Consider the following 23,361-nt stretch of genomic DNA (forward strand, 5'->3'; position numbering starts at 1 on the left):
TATGCACAGCTCAGATACATAGTATCACACAATTTGTGAGAGTTTTTGTTGGGAAGAAAATTTTCTCTGACTAAAACCAGGAGAGATTTGAGGCATTTTATTTGCATGCAGAAGGAGGAACTGGTGGATATATATTGCCTGAACAATCTTCTGGCACTCTGTGGATCTCAAGCAATAACAAACTGATGTCTCAATTGATGGCATACATTTTAGAGTTAGCTTGAATGCTGAATTATCTGGCCTAAAGTCTTCAGTACAAGCGTATAACAGCTTGTAACATAGAAAAGTCTGGTTAAAAGATCAGATGTAGCTTCATGGTCATGATTTCGATAAAATACTTGTCTTAGTTTATCTCCTCTCTCCTATTTTCCCCAGTCCTTTGCTCCTCTTCATTTAGTATCTAAAAATTGCAACCCCTAATACCTATGTGCCAGCCCCAGTGGTGAACAGAACTGTGCCAGTGTATCTCCAATTCCACACTGAAGCCAAATGGAAATAAGCACACATATTTCTCCATGTTCTTGGAGGATATCACTTTTCAGAGACAACTACCTGGCACCATAGCTTAGGAACTGCTACTTTTAACAAACCTGAGCCCCAAGACTATCACCTTTCTTTACTCTGAGTAGTGAAACTACATGTTAACAGATTTCACAGTCTGCAGATTATGGAAATGAACTATGAGACTGCACTGATTAAGAAAATGAGTACAGCTTTCCTTTTAAGAGCATCTTAATATTGCCTTAACAAATTGTAAATGTTTTGCAACTGTCTTGTTTCCCTCCAATGTGAATCACACTATAATACAGTTATTAATGCAGCACTGTCACTCTCTTCTCTGAATGTTGGAGAGAGAAAGAAAAGCAAAACCTGATTCTGTTCTTTTACGAGAGGACGAGCTGACGTGGCGGGGGGCGTTCCCACGGTGACGGCGGGAGGTTTAAAAGCGGCTGAAACTCGATACTAGCATTCAGTCAGCTGATCGGAGCCAGCCCAGCGAGAGCCGGAGCCGGCGGAGTGCAGCCGACCACGAGGTTCAGCCGAGATTAGGAAGCTCAGAGGGAAACGCACAGGGACAGCGTGATTCCCGGCGAGTCCCCATCCCCAAAGCCCCGGCAGCCATTGCGAGAGAGCGGCTGACGTGCGGGGGGCGTTCCCACGGTGACGGCGACCACACCCCCTCCCCTTACCTTGAAAAGTCCTTTGGGAGGGCAGCCACTAGTCGCTGCCCACCAGGCGCAGGGGGAAGCAACCAGCTTGTGTAGCGGGTGAGTCCCACCCACCCTGTGCTGCAGCCGCGGGTGTGGCAGCTTGTGCAACAGGGTGCAGAGAGCACTTGTTGCTTGTCAGCCCCTCTAACTTATTGCCAGCATCCCAGACTACTGACGACCATGGTCGCCTCCAGGAGGAGAGCTTGTCCCAAACAGACGGTGGCAACGCAGACTGAGGTTCTGTCCCGAACGGTGGCTGTTCAGGTCTCCGGCTGCAGGGAGTGCCAGAGCCTGCTGCTGCCGGGGGAGGGAGGCCAGCACTCCACCTGTGTGAGCTGTGAGCAGGTGCAAGATCTGCTCCACATGGTTGTGAAGCTTAAGGAGGAGGTTGAGATGCTGAGGACCATCAGGGAGTGCGAAAGGGAGATTGACTGGTGGAGTAACACCCTGACGTGCCAGTCGGAAAGGTCCCAGGGAGGTACCCCCCAAAAGGAGATGGACCTCCTGCCCTCTCGGACAGAGGTGGAAGTCCTGAGACGGCCCCACCCTTGTTGCTGTGGGGCAGAGGTAGGGGACCTAAAAGACAACGAGGGTTGGAAGCGTATTCCGGTTCAGCGTCACGGGCAGCCCCCCTCCCTGCCTGCTTTGTCTCCCCAGGTGCCCCTCCGTAATGGGTTTGAGGCCCTGGATCCTGAAGAAGAGGTAGGTGAGGAGGAGGTGCCAAGCCTGCCTACAAGATCACACAGGAAGAGGCGGTTGACTCCACAACTTAAGACTGCCTTTGATAAGAAAGAAAGAAAGAAGGGTGATAGTAATAGGAAATTCCCTTCTGAAAGGAACAGAGGGCCCAATATGCAGAGCTGATCCTCATCTTAGGGAAGTTTGTAGTCTACCTGGAGCCCGGATCAAGGATATCGCTAGAGAGCTCCCCAAACTGGTGCACCCGACAGACTACTACCCGCTGCTGGTCTTCCAGACAGATGGGGAGGAAGCTGCTTCCCGTAGTCTGAGGGGAATGAAGAATGATTTCAAGGTCTTGGGAAGGATGGTGAAAGACTCAGGGGCTCAAGTGATCTTCTCATCACTCCTTCCATCTTCAAGTGACAATGTGGGATGGAATAGGAAAATTCAGTCTCTAAATGGTTGGCTCCAAGAGTGGTGCTACAGGCAGGGCTTTGGATTTTTTGATAATGGTTGGTTTTATAAGACACGAGTCTGGACAGTGTCACGCGGGAAAGGTTTATCTCAGAGGGGCAAAAGGATGCTGGGGCAGGAATTAGCTGGGCTCATTTGGAGAGCTTTAAACTAGGCTCAAAGGGGGATGGGGTTGTAGCTGGGCTTGTCCCAGTGAGGCAGTGTTCTAAAACTGATGAGGACCAGGTGGCCTCCTATGCCCCTAGGGAGAAATGGGTTTGCTCTGCTCGCTCCCTGAAATGCCTGTACACCAATGCGCGCAGCATGGGGAATAAGCAGGAGGAGTTAGAACCCTATGTTCGGTTGGGAGATTATGATCTGGTGGCAATTACAGAAACATGGTGGGACAGTTCACATGACTGGAATGTGGTCATGGATGGCTATGCCCTTTTCAGAAAAGACAGGCCAGCCAGGCGTGGTGGTGGAGTTGCTCTCTATGTGAGAGAGCAACTACAATGTACTAAATTCTGCCCAGGAGTGGATGATGAGCGAGTTGAGAGTGTATGGGTCAGGATCAAGGGGCAGGCTGGCAGGGGTGACACTGTTGTGGGCGTCTGTTACAGGCCACCAGGTCAGGCTGAGGAAGTTGATGAGGCCTTCTATGGGCAGCTGAGAGTGGCCTCACAGTCACAGGCCCTGGTTGTTGTGGGTGATTTTAACTTCCCTGATGTTTGCTGGAAGGACCATTCAGCCAGCCAGCCACAGTCCAGGAGGTTCCTCCAGTGCATTGATGAGAACTTCCTCATGCAGGTGGTGGAGGAGCCGACTAGGAGAGGTGCACTGCTGGATCTCATCCTCACTAACAAGGAGGGTCTGGTCGAAGCAGTAAAGGTTGAGGGCTGCCTGGGCTGCAGTGACCACGACGAGATGGTGGAGTTCAGCATCTTGTGTGGCAGGAACAGAATAGCAAGTAGAATTGCAACCCTGGACTTTAGCAGGGCTAAATTTGGCCTTTTCAAGCAATTGCTGGGGGAAATCCCATGGGCAAGACTGCTTGAAGGAAAAGGGGCCCAAGAGAGCTGGATTGCATTCAGAGATTGCTTCTTCCATGCTCAGGATCAGAGCATCCCCACACGTAGGAAGTCAAGGAAGGGAGCCAGGAGGCCTGTGTGATTGAATAGGGATCTGTTGGGTATGCTCAAGCAGAAGAGGAGAGTTTACAGGTCAGGGAAGCAGGGGCTGGCCACTTGGGAGGAATATAAGGCTGCTGTGGACATCCATAAATCCATGGGTCCAGATGGAATGCATCCGCGGGTGCTGATGGAGCTGGCTGAAGTCGTTGCTGGACTGCTCTCCGTCATCTTTGCCAAGTCTTGGGAAACGAGAGAGGTGCCCGAGGACTGGAGGAAAGCAAATGTCACTCCAGTCTTCAAAAAGGGCAAGAAGGAGGACCCAGGTAATTATAGACTGGTCAGCCTCACCTCTGTCCCTGGGAAAGTAATGGAACAGCTTATCCTTGGTGCCATCTCAAGGCATATCAAGGATAAGAGGGTTATTAGGGGCAGTCAGCATGGCTTTACCAAGGGTAAGTCATGCTTGACCAACCTCATAGCCTTTTATGAGAATGTAACAAGGTGGATGGATGATGGCAGAGCGGTGGATGTGGTCTACCTTGACTTCAGTAAAGCCTTTGACACAGTCTCCCACAGCATCCTAGTTGCTAAGTTGAGGAGGTGTGGTCTAGACAATAGAGTAGTGAGGTGGGTTACAAACTGGCTTAAGGAGAGAAGCCAGAGAGTGGTAGTCAATGGTGCGGAGTCTAGTTGGAGGCCAGTATCTAGTGGAGTGCCTCAGGGGTCAGTACTGGGGCCAATATTATTCAATATATTCATTAACGATTTAGATGAGGGAATAGAGTGCACTATCAGCAAGTTTGCTGATGACACTAAGCTGGGAGGAGTGGCTGACACGCCAGAAGGCTGTGCTGCCATCCAGCGAGACCTGGACAGGCTGGAGAGTTGGGCGGGGAATAACCTAATGAAATTTAACAAGGAAAAGTGTATGGTCCTGCATCTGGGCAGGAACAACTCCAGGTTCCAGTATAGGTTGGGAAATTACATATTAGAGAGCAATGTAGGGGAAAGGGACCTGGGGGTCCTAGTAGACAACAGGATGACCATGAGCCAGCACTGTGCCCTTGTGGCCAGGAAGGCCAATGGCATCCTGGGGTGTGTTAAAAGGGGGGTGGTTAGTAGATCAAGAGAGGTCCTCCTTCCCCTCTACTCTGCCCTGGTGAGACCACATGTGGAATATTGTGTCCAGTTCTGGGCCACTCAGTTCAAGAAGGACAGGGAACTGCTGGAGAGGGTCCAACGTAGGGCAACAAAGATGATTAAGGGAGTGGAGCACCTCCCTTATAAGAAAAGGCTGAGGGAGCTGGGTCTCTTTAGTTTGGAGGAGACTGAGGGGTGACCTCATTAATGTTTATAAATATATAAAGGGTGAGTGCCATGAGGATGGAGCCAGGCTCTTCTCGTTGGCAAACAATGATAGGACAAGGGGTAATGGGATCAAGCTGGAACACAAGCGGTTCCACTTAAATTTGAGAAAAAACTTCTTCTCAGTGAGGGTCACAGAGCACTGGAACAGGCTGCCCAGGAGGTTTGTGGAGTCTCCTTCTCTGGAGACATTCAAGACTCATCTGGACATGTTCCTGTGCGACCTCACCTAGGCGTTCCTGCTCCAGCAGGGGGATTGGACTAGATGATCTTTTGAGGTCCCTTCCAATCCCAAACATACTGTGTGTGTGATACATATATTTTTTAAAGCAAAGCAGACTAAGCTGCAGCATTTTTTGCAAATCTTGCCTTATATGAGATGAAAAGAAACCTACCAGTGTAGATTTCTCTGCAAACAAATAACACTGCAGTACCAACATAGTTTTCCTGAGCATTGGAATGTGCCTGTTCTGTACATTGTTTAAGGGTAATTTTCATTTATTTATAGAATTATTAGTCAAAGAAATGAAGCTATGCTAGATTTTCCAGGCATTTAATGCAAAAGCAGTTGTTCTGGTTTTCTGGATCACCTCTACATAGTCCAAGACTGTGACAATAATGCAAACCCATTTTATGTGATAGTATGAGGTACCATATGTAGTAAGAATTTACTTTTTTTAAACATAAATCAGAGGGTATTCATACCATCCCTGTTCATATTATTTAAGTCAAAGCAGAAGTCCTCAAAAAGGCAAATGCTGCATCTGTTGTTGTCAACCATATGATTCCCTTGTCTCTTTTCATTACTTTGCTGAGGATGAAAAACTACTTTGAATGGCAAGATGAATGTGGTGATACAGTGCTTGTGGATGCACATACTCAAGAAATTGAAGCTGACATTTTATTTTTCACTGTGCTAACCATAAAACATTATTGTTTGTCCTCACTCCAGTCCAATGTCAGACAGCGACATCTGATGCTGCTGGGTAACAACCTTGAACATTTATGCAGAGCTAGGAAAAAAGTGATGGGGTTCGGGAACTGATTTGACAGCATAAAATTGGGAGGCATTCTGGGAAAATAGCAAGCAGCTGAAGTGACATCTTTGATGTGGTCAGCTCATACATACCAGTGTCTCAACTTAAATTCAGTCATTTCGGTAGTAGTATATCTGAAGCTCTTCAGTGATGCACAATGAGGTTTTTGTTACGCAAAAATGCAAGCAATACCTCAGGCAAAACCCTGAATGTAAAAAGATATAACAACAATCAATGACTCGATAATTACCTAATAGCAAATCACCTCATTAATGCCTCCTTTCTTATATTATGAGAAACAGCAAGCAGATGTTATTTTTTCCCCTTTTCCATGAAAGTCATAACTTCATAGACTTATTATATTCTTCATTAATCATATTTTTTCCCAGACTGATAAGTCTTGTGCAATTTATCCCCTACACATACAGAATATAACCCAGACATCAATAATCTGCTGCTTGGTGATAGTACTAGATGTGGGAAATCTGGATTTAAGGCTTTAATTTTATAAGACGAAGCCAGTGGTAGAATGATATGACTTCTGTTTCTTAAGTGAATAGGTAATTAACAGGTTTCTGAATAAAATTATATATGTCTGTTCACTACAAGCCTGAGCTAGTCCAAACCAGGTCTCAACCAAGTCTGAGTGCTGACCGGCACTTAGGCATGAGCAGTGGCATTTCAATGACTTCAGATTTGGCTTATGCTGCATATTAGCAGCAGGACTCTGGTGTTAGATAGCACATGATGTGGTGACTGGAGATTTCAATACAGGCTAAAGTGCCTTTTCTTATGTGTGCTGTTCCTTGGCTAATGGGTAATTCATTGACTAAACAGAGCATCTCAGGGGTTCTAACTCTGAAATAAAACTGCATGTCTAAAGGCGGTAAAATATAGCCTATAAGTAATAGTTAGCAAATCATTTTAAAATATTTTTAATTTTAAACAGGTATAATATCTACTTGCCTCGTTTAGTTATATTGTGTAACTAAAAATGTCCTGAAACTACAATCTTTCTAAAAAACCACTTTCTCTATTTAAATTTTTTTTAATTCATCATCTCATCCTGCATCTTAGCACAGGAAGGAAGAACATTCTTTTCTTTTTCCTTCTAGAGAGACCTTTCATAATTTGGGAGGGACTTTATGCCTTTGTCCTGTCTCCAGGGAACATCTTCCCCTCCAAGGCTGTGCAGACAATGGATTAGGGTTATTATTTCCTTTTTTTTTTTTCTTTTGGACAGAACCAAACTAATGACAAATGTTTCTCCATCCTGTTCCTGTAGCTCCACTGAAGTGTTTGAGGTTGAATTTTCCTTGCCTGCCATAGTAACCAAATTAGCTGGTTGTAGCATAGCACAAAAAAGTTTCATATTCTCTTGGGGCAACCTGTTTCAGGGCTTAGGCTCTCATGGTTCCCAGCACTTGTGTGAAATGACATTCATCACTACAAAGGTTTAGAAATAAATATATGTGAAAAATATTTGGGTACTTCAACTGTGCCTACAACTATTTTTGCCTCAGCAACAATATGGCTGCGACATTGCATATTATACATAGTTATCAAAATGGCATCAAAAATAGGAAGACACTTTTGAAAAATTGTTTTTGGCACATCCTTTCATCTCTGCATGATATTTCAAAGATCAAAATTCCTCAAGAAGAGGATGCTCATTCTTTGCTGTCCCTTTCTGATCTCTTGACTAGAACCTGTATATTCAGTAGTGGAATGATTCTTAAGGCTCCAAATAAAAAATTCTTTTCCTGATATTTTTCTGAAATATACTATGAAGTCTGTTTGCAGAAGCTGGTATTAGCCATAGAGGCTTTTGAGCCCTTTTTTCCAAATTAATATTCTAAAGGCAATCACCATTATGAATAAAATAGTAATGCATGCTTATCCCTAGATGCAAGGGTTTGTGCCAAAACACTGTCCTTTTTGCATAGTACCTTTTAATTGCAGAAAGCAGTTCACTGAATCGATTGGCATTATTTAGACTGTGTGCTGTTCTCTGTGCTAAAGATACCAGGATTGGTCCTTATGTGTTTGTTTATTTTTATACTCCTTCCAAATCAGACAATAAAATTCCTTTTGGCATTTCGGTTTTCATTAACCATTTTTTGAACATTTGCACATTCTAGCATAATAGCAAATTTCTGTAATGACAGAGCTAGAAATAACAGAGAATAAAAATGCCCTTTGCTATCAGGACCTACCATTTGTTATTTTTAATATAAGAAGACTTAATAGCTTTAATATAGGTTTGCAAATGCATTATGTTGGCATTACAGGCCTCATATTCAGAAAATGATGCTGGTTCCGAAGAACAAGTCTAATAATTTGTTTAATATGTCTTAAGTGTAAAACATATGAGAACAAAACCTAAAATTTAAGGCCAAATTTAGCAGATTTTGCTTTTTTAAGGCTCAACTCAATTCATATAGCCATTCCAAGACCTTAACAATAAATATTTTTGTTTTGCTAGAAATTACTGTGTTTTTTTATCATCCCCTACTATTGCAAAGCTGTAATTTTTGTCTTATTATTACAGCATATTCTCTGAGCCTGCTTTGTAGCAATATTGAGTAGATAGTCACAAATGCATTCATTACTATCAATCAATTCCCATCAAAAGACTTCACAAGAAGTCCATATCATATCCATTATCTTCAAAGCTCTCCTTATTATGTCCGTCGGAGGCATACTGAGGATGCAGATTTGGATTGGGGAGTCCCAGGTTTCTCATATGTTCAGAGACTTTTTCAGATGTTAACCAAAAGCAATTACAACCCCTTTCCCTCTGTATCTATTTTCACATGATGGTTCAGTCCCACAGTTTTCCTCACTCCAGCCTACATGTTTAGACGTATGAGGACAAAGGATGTAAAAAATAATTACTCTTTTTCCTCTTAATCTTAGTACTAAGGACAATCCATCTTGCAGATCAGATCAAAATTTGGACTTCACATCCCTTTATTATGAAGATAAACGTGTTCACAAGAGTTTCCCCACATTTCAGTGAATGATAACCATGATTTCACAAAGTGACCTATATGCTTCATAAGAGCTTTTCCCCTTTTTGGCTGGAGCACTCCTCCAAATATCACACCTCTTCCACTTTCAACTTTGGTGGTAGCACTGAAGCCCAAAAAAAACACCAAAGGAGCACAGCTGAACACTGTCACACATCAAAATGGAATGAAAATAAAATAAAGAATAAAACAGAAAATAAAATGATACAATGCTCTGAACTGAGTATTTTTGGTACCTAAGTACTATATAGTAGAGTCTACCTTTTACAACTTCATAGAAAACTGAGAACCACTGAATTCTGTAAATTTTCTGAACATGTTTTTGGAGACTCAGTATGTTGCTTTGGAGACTTAACTTTTCCCAATTACTTGAAAGTTTGCAGAATTTCCTATAAGTTTTAGAGGTTCTGATTTATTCATGTGGTGGAGAAAGTTAATGATTTCAGGTTGCACAATCATATAGAGAATATTCAAGTACTGGTTCAATAACTAGGAGAAAGGTTTTGTTATTTGTGGTATTGTTTACATTACCATGAATACTTATATCAGTACTTAAATGGGTATTTATTTGATACTGAATTCCTATCTTTCATTGAGATGAACAGGAAAAACGTGTGTTGGTGAAAAGGACGGTGGACTGATTTTCATATGGTGGCCCTTCTGTTGTTACTGTGGAGGGATGTTAATTGCACTAATTAAAATGAGTTGCTGTTAAGGACATGCTATAAATCTGAAAATGAGTTGCCCCTGAGATCCATAGGGGAGTTGAGAAGGGATTTTGCATGTAAAGCAAAGAACTACCAATAAAAACAGTGACAGTATTGCTTTTCACAGTGTGCAGAAGGAGGAGTAGTTTCTTTAGAAAGCTAAAGACAAAAGCCTTCTTCTTTACAGCATATGCATGACTAGATTTAGAAATACCTGCATTTCAAACATTATCAAAGAAAGCAAGTATAATTAAACAGATAATATAGTTTGATTACAGCATGAATATGGCAAGAAAGAAAAGGATAGAAATTATGGCTCAGAATATCAAAGATTAAAATGGGTAACTTTCATAAATAGTGCTTATTATATTTGAGAATTGAGTTGTTTGAGCTCAAGTTGCATGAAACAAAGGCTTATTGCAGAGCCACTCATTAGAGCATTCTTTTCTTGATCCAGCGTTTGTGGCACTATTAGGAGAGCTGTAAAGCTAAGCCTCTTTCAAAAGGACCTTCCTGAAGGTGAGAGGGAAGTGATGATCCTCAACCCGATGAGCTCACATTTTGGTCTAGACTGAGGGACAAACTGGTGTTATATCAGAAGTCATCACAGGTGTAACCAAGATGGAGAAGAGAACAAGCCTCTCTGCCTGTACACAGCAGGGGGCTGTACAGCTGGTACTGCAGGTAGACAAGCGGATGGATTCAGAAGAACTGGAGGAAGGCACAAAATTTAGAAGAAAGGAAAAGGGAATAACTGAAAATAGAGCAAAGGAGACTATAACACAAAGGAATGTAGCATCCAGATGAACAATTTTGCTGTCAGTGACAGAGAAGGGAGGCAAGCAATAAGGAGGAGAGGGAGGGAGAATCCAATTAGCCTGCTGGTTTTGACAAAACATTCTGGTGTTGTAAAAAATATATTACTCACTGAGAAGTCTTTTATTTTGTACAGCCTCACAACTGAAGAAGAAAGTGAGGAGGAAAATAGAATACACTTCAGTAAAAGAAAAAAAGAGCCACAGGAAATGTGAGATAAAACAAAACTGCAATTACATGTGCAGCACTCAGGTTTAAATCTTTTTAAAGTAATCAATAGAATCAATAGTTATTTTAATAGTATCCATAACTACTAATCACCTAACTTAAAGAACTCCAGTAATGGTGCTGATAGTAATTGCAGTAGCATTACAGACGGACATAATGGGAGATGTCTTTCCTGATTCTAGTGTAATGCAAAGTAGCACTTGCCATTTCTGTTCAGCAAAATCAATTCCATCAGAGATTATTTGTTCCCCTGAGCAAGATATTATATAGTCATAATCATTTCACAAATGCTAAATATCAAAGGATATTATTTTAAAAAAACCCCACCAGCTTCTGCAAAACTGTTGAAGATGTAGCCCAGAAGGGATAATATATTAATATCTATTTGTCACCATATTTCTAGATCAAGTTGTTCCATCTTGGATTATTTTAGTGTTTTGATTATTTAAATACATGGTATTTTTTGATGCAAAACCGCACTTTCTTTTCCTCCAAATTTGGTAGTAGTATTACTGTGACTTTTAAAAATGATCCCAAATAGTTATTTGGGTAATTGGTTCTTTGAAATACATGCAAACCCATTTATTGCTCTTGAGAACATGCAAGCAAAGCTGCACAATCATTACTTTTTCTGTTTTTTACACTCACCCCTGCTGACAATGTGGCCTATGTAAATAAATCTAAGAGTTGGGAAATGTATTATTGGTTCATGATGAATGAAGAATGAGAATTTCTTGTTGTTTTGGTTATGCGAATCAAGGTGACCCAAAGTTAATGACCAAGCTTCATGGTCAAATTTTAACCCATGGAGGATACCATAAAAATAGCCAGAGAAAAAGAGAAGAGCCCTTCAAACAAATTCTATGCAGCTAGATAAAGAAAATTCACCAAATCAGTTCAATTTTCATAACATATCTATTTTGCAACTTTTTTTTTTTTGGTACAAGTTACCATATCTGGCAATAAATAAATGGAATGGTACTGACATATACTGGAGCAAGAAAGTTACATGAGAAACAAAGATTTCTCTGTGATCAAATTACACATGATGCTAACAGAAGATGTTAACCATACCTTCCTCCTGACCACTAGCCTGCTAATCTCAGGGCAGGTTTATCTATGGCAGGAAGAGGTGATGCAAATATCCTGACAAAAAGACCAAGATCAAAGATCTACTCAAGCTCAGTAATTTCTGGTCGGGAGCAGTGTTGCACTCCAGGTAGGGTTGACCTGCTTCTTGTTCTGCAAATATCTTTCTCGTCCAACAACACGTCTGAATATTATATTACTTTCCACAAAGGTATTTGGAAAACAATAACAAAATTCATTAAATTATTTTCTGGTAAAGTCAGCAATGGCTGATGATGACCAGTGTAGGTCAGCAGTAATACAGTTTTTCCCTGGAATAAATGTGACCTACATGTAAAGGTGCTGAGCGATATTTCCATTTGTCCCAGCTGAACTCATGTGTTCTTTCAGAAAATCTGTGCAAACTTGCAGATTCTTGGAAGGGAAAGGACACGACATCTGAAATAATTCAGAGTAAAACTGAACTCCTACAACAATAGAGTTAACCAAAATATTTAAATATAGTATCTTTTCCCAATCTAGAACTTTTTGTCCTGAATAGCATACATTCAAACCACAATAAAATATAAAAATCATACTTGCAAGTGCATTAAATGGCAGCCATTTTTTAATTTCTTCTAAGAGAAACTTTTAATAATGAAAGCATAGCTCAGTGCAGAGAACCCAAGTAGGCTGCAAACACAGGTAATTACTGTCATGCCCAGCCTTGAAATTTCACATCTCCAGAAGCCACTCACAGGCCAAGCTTTTGGCAACGACTTGTCAAAGTTGTGGGCTGCCCCATTCAAACCACAGCTTTGTCTGTCTTTCCAGCCTCCCCTCCACATAATCATGACTGTGGATTGTCCACTTCAGCTCCTTTACTCAGCACTACTACTGAAGAGCAAATTATTCTTTTCATTTTCTTAAGAAACCATTCTCATCCATGTTCTGCTGTTTGTCTACCTCTCCTGCATCTCCTGCAAGTGGGAGGCTACCCCAGGAGCCACAGCAATGCACAGGAGCTGCCATTTGTCTGTTCAGGCTTGTTCACAAACTTCTCAGTAACTTGAGTATTATGAGGTATGTAGATAGCACATTTTGGAACAATTAATATGGGGTATCATAAACTCTTTGTGTGCCTGCCTCTCGCCAGGATTTAGGACTGTTTTGCTGTTCTACTATAGAAGGCTTTAACATTTTCTCAAAGCAGTGTGTTTTTAAGCTCTACAGATGTATTTTGTGTTTCTTAAAGAAATATACAGTTTAAATTTAGCTAATTAAAGAGACATAGAAAAGCCTCTCAGTGTGTAAAAGATTCTCAATCTGCTCAATAGCACAGAGACTGTATGTAACATCAATTTTAAAATGTGAGATTCTAAACCCCACCATTTAATCAAACTTATTGCTGCTCTATTTTTATTTGCATGTTTCCTTGTGAAAAATACTACTAATTTTTCCAGTGCCTCAAATTTCTATGTGCTTAAAAATGTATCCCATCTTGTTAACATGCACATTAATTCAAACAGATTTTCCCAAGTGTAGTCAAATTCAAAGCCTACCTTTCCCCACAGTGCTGAGCTAGGCAAAAAGTACATCCATTAGTCTGGTGACTAAGAATATTTGCAATTTCTTTTTTTCTGTTGACAGCTTCTTATCATTTTTTTGTCAGAGATTCTTGGCAAAGTACTGTTTGTCCTCCTCAGTTTCAATTCCTCCTTTAAAGTCTAGTACTATTGCTTTCCTGACAGCTAATCTCCATTTCCCTCTAAGTGCAAGGACCCATCCATTTGTTGTCAGAGAAATCTACTCCACATCTTATTACACCTTCCCATTTAGGATATTCTAATATACACACCAAAATCTGAATTATATTCTTTTAACTATTGCCTTTATCTACACTTTGGATGACTTGTTTTACAGACTGGTGATCAAAAGCCAGTGTGGATGCCTGGCTTACTCCCTGATTCAGCAGCTCAGCACTGACTTTGTACTGAATGCATAGCCTGGCAGACCAAAGAAAGAAACATCATTATATATGGGAGACCACATGACAAAGAGTTCAGCAAGTAAATGCATTCAGACAGAACCAGACTTCCACACCGCAGACATATTCCTTACCCTGCACATGCTACAGGTGATGCAATCTAAAAAAAACCAAACATCTAAGACAAAAGCAGAACTTGCAATAACAATTAAATTCCTTGAAGTCCAGTTCACTTTTCTAGCTACCAGCAAACATTTCTCCATTCCTTTTCCCTCTACTAAAGTATTCAAGTACTCCTGTACAGAGTCCCAAGAAATGACTCAGAAACAGTGACTGTTATTGTTTTGTTGCTCTGATAGAATAATGGGCACAGACAGACAAAGAAGTGATTCTCGAAGAGGTGAGACCGCAACAATTGTAATTTGCATTTGCTGGGAAACAATACAATGTTTTTTCAGTAGCACATCAGGCTATTTGCTGACTCCTGATTGTCTGTGAGTCTCTCTGTGCTTGTAAAAATCACAGCACTGAGCTAAGTATACTGTGGTTTTACCATCTGGCACTATAGCAGGAAGGTTACATTAGCATAACCTGTCCTGCCATCAATTTTAGGTTGCACACTGGTTTCTTTAGAACTAATAACATCTGTCATTAAACATTACATATTCCTATACTTCTAACAGCACAGAAAACAAAATGCTGCTACAAACGCTTTGTTGATAATTGGTATCTATCTTTGTAGATATTTTCATCTATGGTAAGCTCATGTTGTCTTATCTTATTAGCCTAACTAATAAATGACTGATTACAGATTTTGAGTTAATTTTTGGGGCCAATATAGTTTCCTCATTGTTATTATTATCATTTAATAATAACTTTTCAGTTTTAAAGAGACTTCTGTTACCTTGTATTTCAAATAATTATTTCATTGCAGACGTGTTAATGCAAGAATATGTGTGAATATTAACACTAAAAAACACTTCAAGTTAAAAATTCCATAGTAACTTCAATCCATTGCCTTCTGCTCTTATGTGCTCTAATTTATGCATTCTTAACATCCTATCTGCTATTTTATCTACCAACAGAAAGCAAATAAAAAGAGAAAAACTATCATTATTTCTATATTCAGGCACTCTAAAATATGGTAGGAAAGCTGAATACACATTTTCACATATCTTGAGATAAACAGACTCTTTATAATCATGCATACTCAGTATGCAACATTGAAATAAACTATTTTGCTGAAAGCCAGATTAAGACAATGGTTTCTGTTATTGCTGGCATGATGTCTTATTGCAACTTGGGGTTCTTAAAGAAGTAGAGCATATTTAATCTTATCAGCCTTCAGCAGAACTGAAGTGCTACCCTGCATGGAAAATTCCACACTTTCTTTTTTTTCTGAGAAATATGAGGGTAAAAAGACAAGAGGACGTGGTTCAGTGTGCATGAAGTGGCACAGGCAAGGCTTCTCGGGGCTTTCAGCATACTTTTGGTATCCAAGGAAGGGCCAGCAGGGTTCTATCCTGCATGAGCAAGACTTCAGACATACAAGCAGCTTCTTAGGTCCTGGTCAAAAGAAAACTCATGTAAATGGTTAACTTCAATGGGATTAATCTAAATCTGAGAAGCTGCATAAAACACTGAAATAGCAAAACTTCTAGTGTGAGGGAGGAACAATTTCAGTATTTGTTTATACAGCACTAGTACAGTCGGACTCCAATCTTAATTTTCTGGGTGTTGCCACCATAAAAATTGCCATAATATTTCTATTACCTAATCAGCTAAAACCCTGTTGAATTATTTAATGAATGACAAAGATTCACCTGTTTGCTAAAAGAAAGCATAGATCTACATATCTTGGGATACAGAAAAACCTGAAAGGATTTTTAAGTGACTATTCCTTCAATAGTATAACAGTTGCTAAGTAGTATATCTACTCTAATAGCCTTATGTCTTTATTAACAAGAAAGAAAGGAAAAGAGATGCAAGAAAAAGAGGAAAATATTCCCCCCCAAAAAAACCAAACCACAAACAGCTGTTTAAAAATTAAGATTATCATTAGCAACAATATTTCTTTGATCATATATAGAAAGGAACCAAAGAAAAATGGATTGAGTAACCTGTAGGAGTAGCTATTCTGTATCGAACAGTAGATACATCCAGTGGTAAAATCATCGCTTATTTTAGTAAGAACAGCACTTAAAATTCAAAGTTGATTTCTTAAAACTACGTTTTCTCACTTCAGTAAGAGTAACTTAATTTTCAAAACATTTTAGGCATCCAAAAATCATGCATCAGAACTACTTCAAAGGAATTAATGACTACCTTAAAGTGAATTATCTCAAAGGTAAAGCACTGTATTTCACTTACAGGTTACTGTATTCCATTGGTGTGGCACAAACCCAAAGATTAAGGACTATGGCTGCAGTTTGGGAAAATTAATGCAGAAGTCACTGGAGTTGTAAGAAATTTACACTAGTGACTACATGGCCTGATCTGCACTGGTAGAAAACCTGATGGTATTGACAGCACTTATTTTCTCATACTGTTTCATAACAGATAACCAGAGGTGAAGAAGATTACGAAACAGTAGGGCTATCATTATAACCCCCACCCTAGTTTTTTTCCCAAATGATATGCCGCAACAACAGTGCATTGAACAGAGAGTGCCAAAATATGACAAGTTTCTGAAAATGCGTGATAATCTTGTACCAGGTCCACAAGCAGTTTAAGAAAAATAAATGTTTCCTTAGCCATTATCTCACCGTATTCAATCTATCCTAGGAATTGTCTGGGATTTCCTGTAGATTCTGTAAGGAAAAAAAAAAAAAAAAGTCAAATACCATTTAGATCCTATCTCATTCTCATTTGGGAGTTGTTTCATACCTGAATCGGAGGAAGAGTTGTTGTGATCCCATATTACATTACTGTGAATTTAACAATCATAGACTACAGTAATAAAAGTCCTACCAACTTTCAAGTATGCTGAAAGTTACTCACTCATCCTTCATTATCACAGCTACTAAAAGATCCCCTCAAACTGTCTTTACTTGGCAGACTTTCATGAATATATTACACTTGAAGTTCTTATCCTGCAAACTTTTATGTCATCTGTAAAGCTTTTATCTATTTCAATGACATGCTTTGTGAACATCTCCATGCTGACCAGAGCATAGGAGGTGTATTTTCCAGGGTACTTAAGTGAATTTGAACCTCAGTGAAAGTTTCATTTTCAAAATAACTTTAAAGAATGTGAAATAATAGTCTTGAACAATTTAAAACATGTGGAGCTCATTTCTTAAAACAGAATTGTTCTCTTAAGCAAACATCTGGAAAAAGCAAAAAAAAAATTTGAATTTTCAGAAAAATATAATAATGGTCAACACCACTGATTTGTCGTACTTTAAGCCACTTATAGTGACTATACCGAAAACTAAATTCTGCTTTTCATAGTACAGTAATTACAGGAACACATTTTATGATTGCTCAATACAAAAGGTTCCTCTTCTTCAAGTGCACCAGTGAACTAAATTTAACTGACATTCCAATACATTGTGTATTTTTTAATAACAATGTTCCATAAATGCAATTACAGCATTAAAGCATAGATGGAAAAAAAATGCAAGTTAGTTTCAGTGTTATGTATGTGCCTATGTTTGTGAATCTAACCTTCTTTATTTCCACCAAAGTACACTTGAGCAGCCTGTTCTTTATTGTAATAAATGGTCTGAATTTACAAGACTGGATCTACTGGATCTGAATTGTTACTTACACTTCTTTCTAGAAAAATGACAAAGGGAGCAGCAATACATGGATTTTAATGGTATAATCAAGATCTGCAACAAAAAAAAAGCATACTCCTTCATACTGTTTTGAATTGCATAGTTGGTATACAGCCAAATTTTCTTCAATCAAAAGGATTTTGATTTTGTAGAGGGGCACGCAGATGAGTTCATGAGTGAAGAGTTATCAGACATCATTTTCAATCAAGTGATGATGAGGGCAATCCAGCCTGCAAACTTTCTATTACAAACTTTCTATAACTTTTTGGACCATTTTCTGAAAAATGAATATCTCATCATTGAGGATGTGCTTCATAGCAGGTGCATTATTAGGAGGGAAATATGTTTCCAATTCAGAGAATGATATGCATGATGACACACACAGCTGTGTGTCATTGATGAAGGAAGGCAAAAGTAACAATGCCCAGATAAAGAACACCCCTCAGGTGAAGCAAAAGTGCAAAATTTGACATTAATATTATAACTACTTCTGTCAGGAAGTTTGTTTCGGAAAAAACAACCTCAAAAAATAGTTTGGTTTATACCTGCTTTCAATAAATTGATACAAAATGAATTTGAAAAGACCGAAGTACAGGAGAACTTTAAGTTGAAAAGGTTATCTCTAAGTTTTCACGTTTTACAATTCAATGCTAATGAATTAAACTAATATTTTCTTAGCAGAAATAGAGTGTTCACTTTATGGTGTGATACAGAAATTCAGTCCTTAACCTGATATATTTTTTCAAAGTATTTCTTTAACAAAGGTTTTTGAAATGGCTCGTTTGGAGAAGCACCTTCTGGCCCAAGTGACTGCAGCAAAAGAATTTGTTAAAAGAGAAAAGATGGGCATTTCCAAAAAGATCCATACATTTGGTAAATAAGCAAATGTTGAATTTCTACATAAAGCTGTTGATACTAATTTGCCTATTGTTTAGTTCCAAAATGTCATAACTTGCATAAAAAGGAAGCACATAGAAAAATGTTACCACATTTTCCATCTTCCTCTTCAGAAACTGGCGGGGTAGGGGAATAAACAAACTATTTTCCCTACCACTGTCACAATTTGTGTACATTTTTGCATAATACCAAGTGATTTTATCTTTCAAGAGCTGTCACCTGATTCTGTGGCTCCACTCAAAACATTCAAGAATTATTTTCTGAACTTCCCCACAACTTTGTTTTTTCACAGATCATGCAACAATAATTTTCTTCCAAGAATCCTCTGGAGGCAGTCATCATAAACTTCCTAAATAAATGTCGTCATATTGAACAAATTCCAGTCTTTTCCACCTAATAATGCTACATTTTGCATACTGAGTATTCACAGCTAAGTAGCACAGATAACAAAATGAGCTCTGCTGATGTACGTGAGCTGCTTGGTTTTAAGTATAAATCCCTTTTAAAAATATTTAATAAAATTCTTATGAAGATTTATTTAATACAAATATTTACAGACAAAATGCAAAACATTTAGTTGGAGACCTATTATCTATCTATTCCTGGAAGAGTATGTGTGAACGCATTTTCATTTTTTTACCTAATTAAAAGTGCATAAAGAAATATGACCTATGATGTAATCATAAATCAGCATGTTTTAACCTTAAATACATAGTCTTATACATGTATCCTCCTTTCTCTGTCCACACTGGTATTCAACACCGATGCAACTCAGACGTGAAATTAGGTACATGCTTAAGTCACCTCCTGAATGGCCTTCATACAATGTATTTGTTTAAATTCACTTGTACTTTTCTTTATCTCGCAGCAGACAAAAAGCGGACAGAACCAACAGACAGAACAACTTGCCATGTTTGCTCACACTTTGTTTTGAAGAAGCATTTGTAAAGAGCTTATAGAAGTTTAATGAAGCTTTTAATCTGTAGAAGTTCAAACACTATGGATTATTGCATAATCTGTTATGTCAATACATTGTTTGTAACCAGAGGTATTTTTGTAAAAGGACAATCAGAATGTTATTACTGAACACGAGATAAATTTGATATGCATCAGATGCTCTTTCAGTATAGAATTAGTCCTGCTTGTTTCTTGTAGTCATCTGACTCCTCTATGCAGCTGTGGTAAAGCCAGTCATGCAATAATTTAATCTGTAAAGAGATTTCAACAAAGCACAAAGTATAATCCTGCGGAAAGAGCCAAATTTCAGCAGATCTGCATAGCTACATTAGCTTGGCTTCCTGCCTGGGTTTCTGGGCAATGTGAGCAGCCCAGGGGAAATGCCGCTACACTATTACTATCACTCAAATTACTCATTCTTAATTAATAACCATTAACCTTCTTAGAACTTTATAAACATACTCCCAACATAAAGCAGCAATGAACAGACCAGATAACTGTTTAATACCACTGCATTTTTGAATGACTAGTGCAGGGATGGATAGAAAACCAACATGCCATACGATGCCATTTGCTCTTTTACTTCATGTTGATTTTCATCTGACGGCACCAGCTTCCTAAAAAATGCTGAGACATTGATGCTTTCAGTCTGTGAAAGGTCACGGGCCTATCAATGTACCATCTTTCACAGATGCAACGTGTGGTATACAACATAAAGAAACCCCAGTTGCAGCTGGGCCAGACAGCACCCGTTAGGACAAGCGAGACAGACAGACTCACAATTTAGCCTTAGTAGTCACTGGGGAGGGGGGAGGAGGAAGGTTGATTAGGTTTTTTTTTATGTTGTTGTGGTTTGTGGCTTTTTTTTGTGGATTTTTGTTTGTAGGTTTGGTTAGGGTTTTTTTAAGTAATGTATTTTATAGGTTACCTACTACAGATGTGGGGGGTAAGTTCAACCTGAACTACATGAAGAACAGTTTTGAAGCGTTTCTCACCTCTGTAAATTGCAATGCTGGGATTTCAAGAAATGCAGGTACAGAGCAGATTCCCCAGTAAATGCTGAGGACAACACATAGGTGGAAAGCTTTTATCACAACAGTCAGGGGAGGCAGACGTGTTTTCAGGCAGAGGAAAAAAAAATTCTAACTTACATCAAAAAAAGTCATGGTTCATTCTTGAAACGAGAGCCCTCAGGGAACATATCACAATGCTTCCAATCTTTTATCCTTTTTCGTAGCACAAAAACAAAAGAACAAATTACATTCATAAGCTAGTGAACCAATGGGATGAGAAGACACGAGGAAAGCGTGTTGGAAAATTATTTTGGCAGCAAGCTAACTCCTTCAGAGCTCTCTTTTGTGCCGCACTGAGTCTAAAGAGAAAACTTGTTAATTTATTGTGAAATTTTATTCTATGTACCCTAGCGTTTTATGCATAATTCTAGAGGTCCTCAGGGATCTTTTCCAATTCCAAAAGCATTTCTAATTAATTAAAAAGCTTTTTGTTTCTATGTTCTTATTGCGTTTTCTGTAGCATTTTCATCCTAAGGCTTCTTGAGTTATACTTGAAAGCCATTAATCATAAGAAACTTTGATAAGGTATATCAACAGAAGACTTCCAAGTTTAGGCACCATTGTCTCCCGTTAGACAACCAAACAGCTAGCTTAATTTTTAAAAAATCAGCATCAAGAAGTTTCAAATTACTTCCTAAGGATGGCCTTATACTAAATGGTCAGTTTAACCCTGCAACCTATTGTTCATAGCAGCAGCACATAGCAGATGCTGGGGAAAGCAAGAGTGCAGCACAGCACTGGCACACAGGTCCCCAAGGTGTCCAGCAGTTGCAGGTCAAGGCACTTCAGAAAGCAAATTCCCCCAGAGGACTGAAAGACCCTGTTTTACCTCTATAACATTTCAGCCCTGGCTAACCTATGAAAGTCCCATCAAATCATGACAGTGAAAGTTGCATAAAATAACACAGAAGATGCATAGTCCAGAGCCCCAGGTGTAAGCACATTTTGACATGAACAATGAATCCACCCAAGCAATAACTAATTCCAATAATAAAAACATTCTTAAAGAAAAGAATGAATTTTTTTTATATTACAGACATAAGGGAGTACAACCATGCCTGAGATAAAATGGCAACCTTTGCTGTTTGGCAATAGACATACTATTATCTAAGTGGAAAGAACATTTCAAGCCAAGACAATTATGAGACAGAAGTGATGGACAGGGAGAGAGGATTCATACTTTGTGTTTCTACTCACGTAACTTCCTGAACAGTATATGTTGCAGGAAAAAATATAATAAAAAGGGAAAGCAGTAGGTTGTTATTCAGGCTATAATTTCTCTAGTACCTTATTTCTATTTCACTCTCCTTCACTGCCTCCTCCAAAATGGTCTGGTGTCTTCAATGGCAAAGAGGAGCTAAAATGCTGAAACTAAAAATACTTGCAGCTTTCTGGAGCTTTTCCCTGACCACATGCACTTTCCTTCACTGTAATTAAAAGACAATATGCAAAATATAATAGGAATTATTTTATGATGTGCAACAATGTGGGTCAAGAAGCAAGAACAAATCTTTGTAGTTCCACTTGGTGATTCAGATTCATTGTGTCTTGAAACACATTCACAAATTTTATGGGTATTTTTATCATGTTGTAAAAATTAAAATACAGTTTAGAATTAAGGCTGATGGGTACTGAACCTGTATTAGTGAATGTAACGAGGGATTACACAGCATGTTTCACTGTGACACACATGTAAGGCCTAGCTCAGGAAAAGCCTCCCCGATTAATTTAAAAAAATTCTCTCCCCTCCTAACAGATTTGTTGTCTAAAACACAGACCTAAATTAATGCTGTAGAGGATCTTTCAGCCATTGAAAAAGAAGTCCAGCTTCAGAAGTGCAGTATAACACAATCATATCAAGACAATAGTAAGAAGTTCAAACAAGCAAAGCTTGTTTAGTTTCTCACACCAGCATCCGTCCAGTAGCACTGTTTGCTGGTTTATATCCTGAAGCTGTGAGGTCTCAAGATAGCCTTGTGTATCCTAGCCCAGATTAGCAATCATGGGAAATCTTTTGACTTTTTTAAAAAAAGTTTGGTCAGTAGCCTGAAAATAGCTATACTTGGCACTTGATGAAAAAGTCTGGGTATCTGTCTTTTTTGTTTTAAACACCTGAACTGGTCTCGTCAGTTTAGTTATGTGATCACAAATGTTTACTACAACAAAGATGCTGGAAGAGCCAAGTTCATGTCCATACTAAATATTTCCCATTAATCTATTAAATAAAATTTAATTATTTTACCTAAATACTGAAACAGCTCATTCAAAATCTAAATAGTTCAGTTCTGGAAGTGATGTCATATTGCCTCATTATAATGAGAGCAATAGTTTGTGCTTCTTGATGTTACTGTCATGAAACATCCTCTGTCCAATCATAATGCTGCCTTCTTGAAGCATCATACAGTAACATGCATGCAAGTTCATGGTTGTTGAGTTTCATGGGATAGGAAATCCACTGAGGGGAGCTTGCTCCAGTAAAGACAGCAAGAATATTCATAACTAATACCATTTTTATGAGACACCTGAATGATACATCACAATAAAATATATTTCAGCTAGAAAGCTTTTGTTTACCTGGGAAGCTAAATGACCAACATGTGCAATCGAAACTTTAAAAAGTTACTTTTTCTGCAGACACAGACTGCGGCGATTAGAAACTACACACACCGGGACACAGGCAGAGGTTCACACACAGACAGAGATCCTGTTCAGGAAGGAGCGCAGAGCGGGGCAGAGCAGAGAGCTGAGCCAGGCTGAGGCCTTCTTTATTAGTCATTGACAATTTATAGGATTTACAGATATGAGCCTGGACTAAGATGTTACATAAGATGTTTTTCCAATAATTTTTATTAAAAACACACCATATTCATGTTATGTTTGTTTTGTTATATTCTCACTCATTCACAGACCAGGCCCAAGGTCATTCACACATCC

Source organism: Nesoenas mayeri, assembly GCF_963082525.1.
Source record: "Nesoenas mayeri genome assembly, chromosome: 4".
In the NCBI taxonomy this organism is placed as follows: Eukaryota; Metazoa; Chordata; class Aves; order Columbiformes; family Columbidae; genus Nesoenas; species Nesoenas mayeri.